Below are 6,006 nucleotides of genomic sequence, written 5' to 3'. Positions count from 1 at the left end.
CTTATAATTCACTAATGTAAATATTTCTCTTTTATGGGATTTTTGTTTGTCTGCATTATATAGCAGAAAGGGCACAACTATTCACAGTCAGTTCATAGGCACTGGCCCAGAGGATAAAGGCGATCCTGGGGTCCTTACACCAGGGCATGAGCAAGCACGCTAGATGCCTGCTATGGGGTGGAGGAGACAGTCGGAACAAACAAGCACATAATGCACACACCTGTGTGTTGTAGGGTGTGGGTGAGGGCGCAGCAGGACTAGGCTGTGTGTCATATTCAAATCCAGTACTGGCTACTGTCTGGTCCAGAGGTGGCAGTAGCTCCAGGGTACCCCTGCTCTAATAGGTGCAGAAGCGCTCACTTCGGAGCGGAAGGCAGGAAGGACTGAGCAGCAATGAGTGGAGCAATATGGAACTGTATCTTGGCGTTTCCAAAAATATATGCCAAGAGGTGACTTGATCAAACCAATGGATATAAACTGAGAAACAGTTCAACATTTTGTCAGGGGGTGCTGGCAATGCTGGCTGAAATGGGTCCCAGTACTGCCTGCCTGCCAGCGCTGTGCTGGGCAAAAATACTGTGCACTCAATTAGCAATAAGTAAGAACTGGAAAAATATTTATCATAGAGTGGTTCCAAAAAAAAGGCTGGGGTAACAATTTTGGTAGATAATAATCTCATCTTTCAATATCAGCAACAGGATGCCAATGCCATGGGCAGATGTTTTATTGTTCCATGTCCAATTAATGGTTCTTTTTTTTTTACACGAATCGGTTTATATGCATCTAACTCAGGACAGAAAATATTTCTCACTCAAGTATTTTCTAAAATTGCAGAATTAAAAAAAAAAAAGACTAATAATAGCAGGAGATTTTAATAGTGCAGAGGAATTTGTATTGCACATGTTTTGCACAAAATCCTTAAAAAGTGCTCAGAGAACATTGTTTAAGATGGTTTTGTTGGTACACAGCCCAGTTTACCCATTATATCTGTCCTTAATTAACCAGCATTAGTTGGGGTACTGCTTGGATATTTTGAAAGGTTCATTTGAACATACATGTAGGGACCCATAGGGTTAATTTGCCCCTATGGCTTTAAACCTTATCATTTCTCCTTGTTCTTCTTGGTTTATAGGTATACCACTCCCCTTGCACTCTAATATAGTGCTTAGCAAAGGGCTGGATCTCCCTCTTTGGCTGCATCTGTTGACTCAGGTGGATGTTCCACTGAGCTTGGGATCAACAGGGCCCCAGTAAACCATCTACCCTAGAGAACCATCTAAACTCTAGGGAAGTTGGGGAACAGGGACCCTGTGAATGAGGATTAGCAAGAGCAGGATAACATTTGTCATAGTCCTTTTTAGGAAAGTGAGATAGTTTAAAGGAGAAGGAAAGGCTAATAAAGAGTTAATTTCACGCTGCAGGCATACCTTCAGTTGTCTCAATAGTGCCCTTAAGTCTCCCCATATTTCTCCCGTTCAGATGATCAGAAGCCAGGCAGGAAGAAAAAACGCTGAGCTGTGTCCCATAATGCCTCACTCCTGCACAGATACCCAGACCAAGTGAACATGCTCAGTTACTTAGACTATGGGGGAGATTTATTAAGACACGAATGCTCCGAGCGTATTTTTGCGATTGCGCGTGTTTTTCGGGTGCCCGCGTGCCTTTTTCATACGCTTGCGCAAAAAATTCGGAAAGGTTCTGCTGCTGTTTACAATGGTTCAGTGCAAAAATTTCATGACTTTAGAATAATATGATATTATCGTGACTAACATGATTTTTTCGGAAGCATTTTCGTGATATTTGAGATCTTCAGAAATTATTGTATCCAATCCGAATTTTTCCCATTTGGGATTCGAACTCGTGTTTTAATGAATCGGCCCCTATGAGTCAGCTTTTTGCTGATTGGCTCAGATCCATATTCCTAAGGGAGGGGCGAGTGAGTTCTTAGCATTCTTGAGGGAGGGGGGAGCAGCAGAGAGGAGAGAGCTGAAAGCTGCATGGCAGAGGAAAACAGACACAACTAATCTTTTTACAGAGAACTCAGTGCAGCATTTCTTGAGTGCTTATGGCTGTATTTACATAGACCTTTCTGATAAAGCTTCCTTAGTTTTTACCTTTCTTTCTTTCTTTCTTTCTTTCTTTCTTTTACCTTTCTTTAATTAGAAAGAGCAGTTTATGGCTCCAACCAGGAGAGATTAGCTGGAAGTACTCTTCCCTACAGGCACTGTTGCTTTAGTGTAGGACCGCAGTTAAGACACAGGTATCAAGTTAGTTCCTATCCCTGATCCACCAGTGGCTGTTGGGGATCCTTGTCCACTACGGTACACATCCTAAGGATACCAGATACTTATTCAGACTACTCTCCAAAGTGGTGCCATGCTGTTTGGGTGTCTTTACCCTGCTGAGGTGGGATAAAACTGTGAACACCCTACCTTTCTATCTTCTGCGCCTTTACCTGCCATATTTGTCTTGGACCAATAAACAAGTTTAGTTCTGTTTTACTGCAAAAGAATCTCCTGGCGTCTTTCATTTACTTTGCACACAGCCCAAGTGAGTTGTAGTTGCACTACACCCCTTTGATATTTCCACATAGCGAAAGCCCATCTTGTGTGTTAGAGCCCTATGTACCCCATGCTCTAAATGCCTATCTAGTTTCTCTGGTCTGTAAATACAGAAAAATAGGGGTTACTTACAGAAGCAGAAAGTTGCATAACTCCACATGTCGTGTTGAGGACTAACTAAAGATTTGGTCTGCCAGGCCTAGCAAACTTATAAAATTCCTTTTGCTATAACAAAAATATGAAATCCCTATAAATGTGGTAAAATTATCAGCACTTCAAATAAATGTGTTCTTAAATTTGTATGCAAGGTTGGTTTGAGTGTCCTGCTCTTATTGGTGTAGTGAGGGTCATAAGCTATAAATTCAGAGATTATTATATATATTTTTTTCTTATAAATTTAGCAAGCCATCGGAATGTTGAGTCAGATACTCTACCTTATAGAAAGAATAAAAAATAAAAGCTTAGCCATGCATGAGGTGCTATTGTTGTATTATAAAACAAATGAATCTTCAGCCGCTTTACTATCTTATGTAGCCCACTTTATGATTAGATGTGGCACTACCTGCTGATCTTTCACTATACTTGGCGCTTTCAGGAGTCCTGAGCCCCGCTTACTTTGGGGAACAGCTATTCCTTTATCCTTTGGCGTGCCTCCACCCAGGATAGGGATAGAATGAACTATAACTCCCTTCCTGAGAACTTAATATATTGCTCCTTTGTGGGGACTCCCAGCACCCCTGGTACCTTGCCCCCTCCCTGGGGTAGTTGCTTACCAGGCAGGTGGATCCTCCAGGAGTGATACACACACACTGATGTAATGCTGAACAAAGTGTTGTGTTTATTGGCAGAGTGGTAGACAGCTTTGGCACACAGGATACAGAGAATGTCAGGATACCTTCTCTAGGCTTTTGAAGTCTTGGGATACCGGCCACACTCCAGCCAAATGACCCTCCCTTTGAGGTTCCCTCCGGTACTCACGCCGGGATACCCTCTCTAGGGCTACCCCCGGTACTCACGCCGAGCAGACACCCCCTGGAGACCTCACCTCGGAAATGTCAACCCGGCTATCCCCCAGATTAGGCACACTCTTATTCCTAGCTCTTGTATCCCTGACTCCAGCTATCAGTGCTGGGAGATCTTAATCTCATCTGCCTCCTGGTGGGGCCAAGCTGCCCAGCTAAATACTCCTGTCTACCACTCCTAGAATGGTCTATAACACACATCTAACTCACTAGACCCAGCCTGTCACTATCCCCTAGCCAGAGGGGTCCCAGGCAGGAAGACCTGAAGGCACATGGCTGCACAGCCTTATATACTGTGTGCACCCTGTGGCCTAACTATTGAACTGCAGGGAAGCTAACTCCCTGTTAACCCTTATAGTGCCAACCACCCAAGGTGTCCCACTACTAAAGTGTTACCCTCCCTGGGGCCTATCCTGGGGGCAACCAACCTAGGGGACCCAATTTCTGGGGAACCCTACACTTATATCATGGAGCTAAGCAGTGAGGTCAATCTCACACCTCATACATACAGTAGGTCAGCGTATCCCTCAGCCCTCTTTCAGTCTTATGATATTAAATGTGCAAGAATTTTTACTCTTCTAATAAATTTTAAAAAATAACAGTGACATTTGTTATCATAGTGGAAATAAGCCTTAAGACATCTTTTTTTAATAAGAGCTTTAGGTGCTTTGTTGTAAGACCTTCCATCACGCGGTAAGTAATAAAGACATTACAATAGCTGGCAGACTCACACTGAATGTTAAAAATAGCTCCAAAAACCCTTTATGGAGTGAAGCAGTTTTAGCAGAATAAGACCTAGACGGAGCACAACGCTGTAGCTGATAACTTATGATATTGTAGATGTGAAGAAATCTATTAGCCAAGGTGCTCAATCATGAGAATTAGGAAAAATGTCTAGCAGCCAGACAGTCCAAGTGAGGAAAAAAAATGAAACGTATAATAAATAATCCTTTAAGAATTCAAATGTAGGCCTTGGATCCCTCCTCCCATTTGTTATATGATTCAAAGACAGCATATGTTATGGGCACAAAAATACGTATTGCTTGAACTTGAGACATAGATTGATTAGTATGCATACAGATCTCAGACAATGGCTAGACGGTATGCCAACAAAATACATTCACACAATAATACAGCACAGTAAAAAAACAGGCAGTTTTGTTTTAATATTGTACAGTATTTGTAAATCACAATATTGACATATATACATATATTTATATATTATATATATATTGTTTAGCTATTCAAACCTTAGGTGTGAGTAAAGATCAGTTAAGAGTCCAGTGTCCCTGATATACATTATGATGTGTGAGTCAACAAAATATTTGCCCAAGCTTGACTTCTCCTTACCAGACCTGGCATACCACCATTGTTTATGTAGCTGTGCCCGCCCAACCTCTCTCTGACATCACCAAAGGGCTTAGTGCAGGCATGGAAATAGAGATAAGCATCAGTAGAGGGGATGGAGAGGAATTGAAGCACACTAACATCACAGGTGGCGCGAGGACCAAGAAATGCTAAAAAGTGTTGTGCAGCCCAAATCATGGATTTTGAGCTGTGCCTGCGGTACACTAATATATTTTACTGGACAAATATTCCACAGAAAACAAAGATGTGTTCTTAAGAACAGAACAACAGGGTGCAGGGAACTTCCAGCTAGGTTTAGTAGCCAGGAATTTTGGATCCTTTCTTGGTTTTTGGAAACCTGAAGTCCAAGCACCAAAGATTGTGGATTCCCCAATTGTTTTGGACTAATGCTGTAATGCTGTAATTTGTTTGAATGTATTACTCCAGAGAGATGATCAGTCCTGCCAACTATGTTTTTCAGAAGCTTCAGCTCTACCAAGACCTCCATTATTAATTGGCCTTTGAATTAGTCTAGGTTTTTTGTTTGCACACAAATTCGCCAGCAAGTGCATCTGATATAAAACTCCCAGCAGCCCAGAGAGATGTTCTTCTTCTCCGGAGCCTTGCTGTATATCTTAATTCTAAACTGAAAAAGCCTTGGGCAGCGTTTAAATGTTATTGTTCAACCATAAACATGTGGCTTAGTTTAACTGAGCAAATCACAGCATGGCCAAAGGACATTTGTTACTGGAATTTAGGTTCTTTAGATTTACTTCTTGCTCCACTTTCAAGTGATGTCATTTATTCCAACAATATAAAGGCCAGAGCATTATCTGCCCGACTTGCTACAGCATGCATAAGCAATTGCATTTATTTGGATGCATTATGTGCAACACCACAAATTGGCGGCCATTAAACTGGAATTATAGGGGCAATATACTGCATTATGGGTTAAAAATATAAGCAACTTGAATTTGAAATTAGACTGTGTGTTTTGCATGTCATACTTGTGATCATAAATGAGCCTTATAAAGGCATTCAGGTGCTGGTGTTAATGTAAACAGTGGAATCCATGA

Source organism: Xenopus tropicalis, chromosome 7 (genome assembly GCF_000004195.4).
Source record: "Xenopus tropicalis strain Nigerian chromosome 7, UCB_Xtro_10.0, whole genome shotgun sequence".
NCBI lineage: Eukaryota > Metazoa > Chordata > Amphibia > Anura > Pipidae > Xenopus > Xenopus tropicalis.
Note: the sequence above shows the minus strand (reverse complement) of the source record.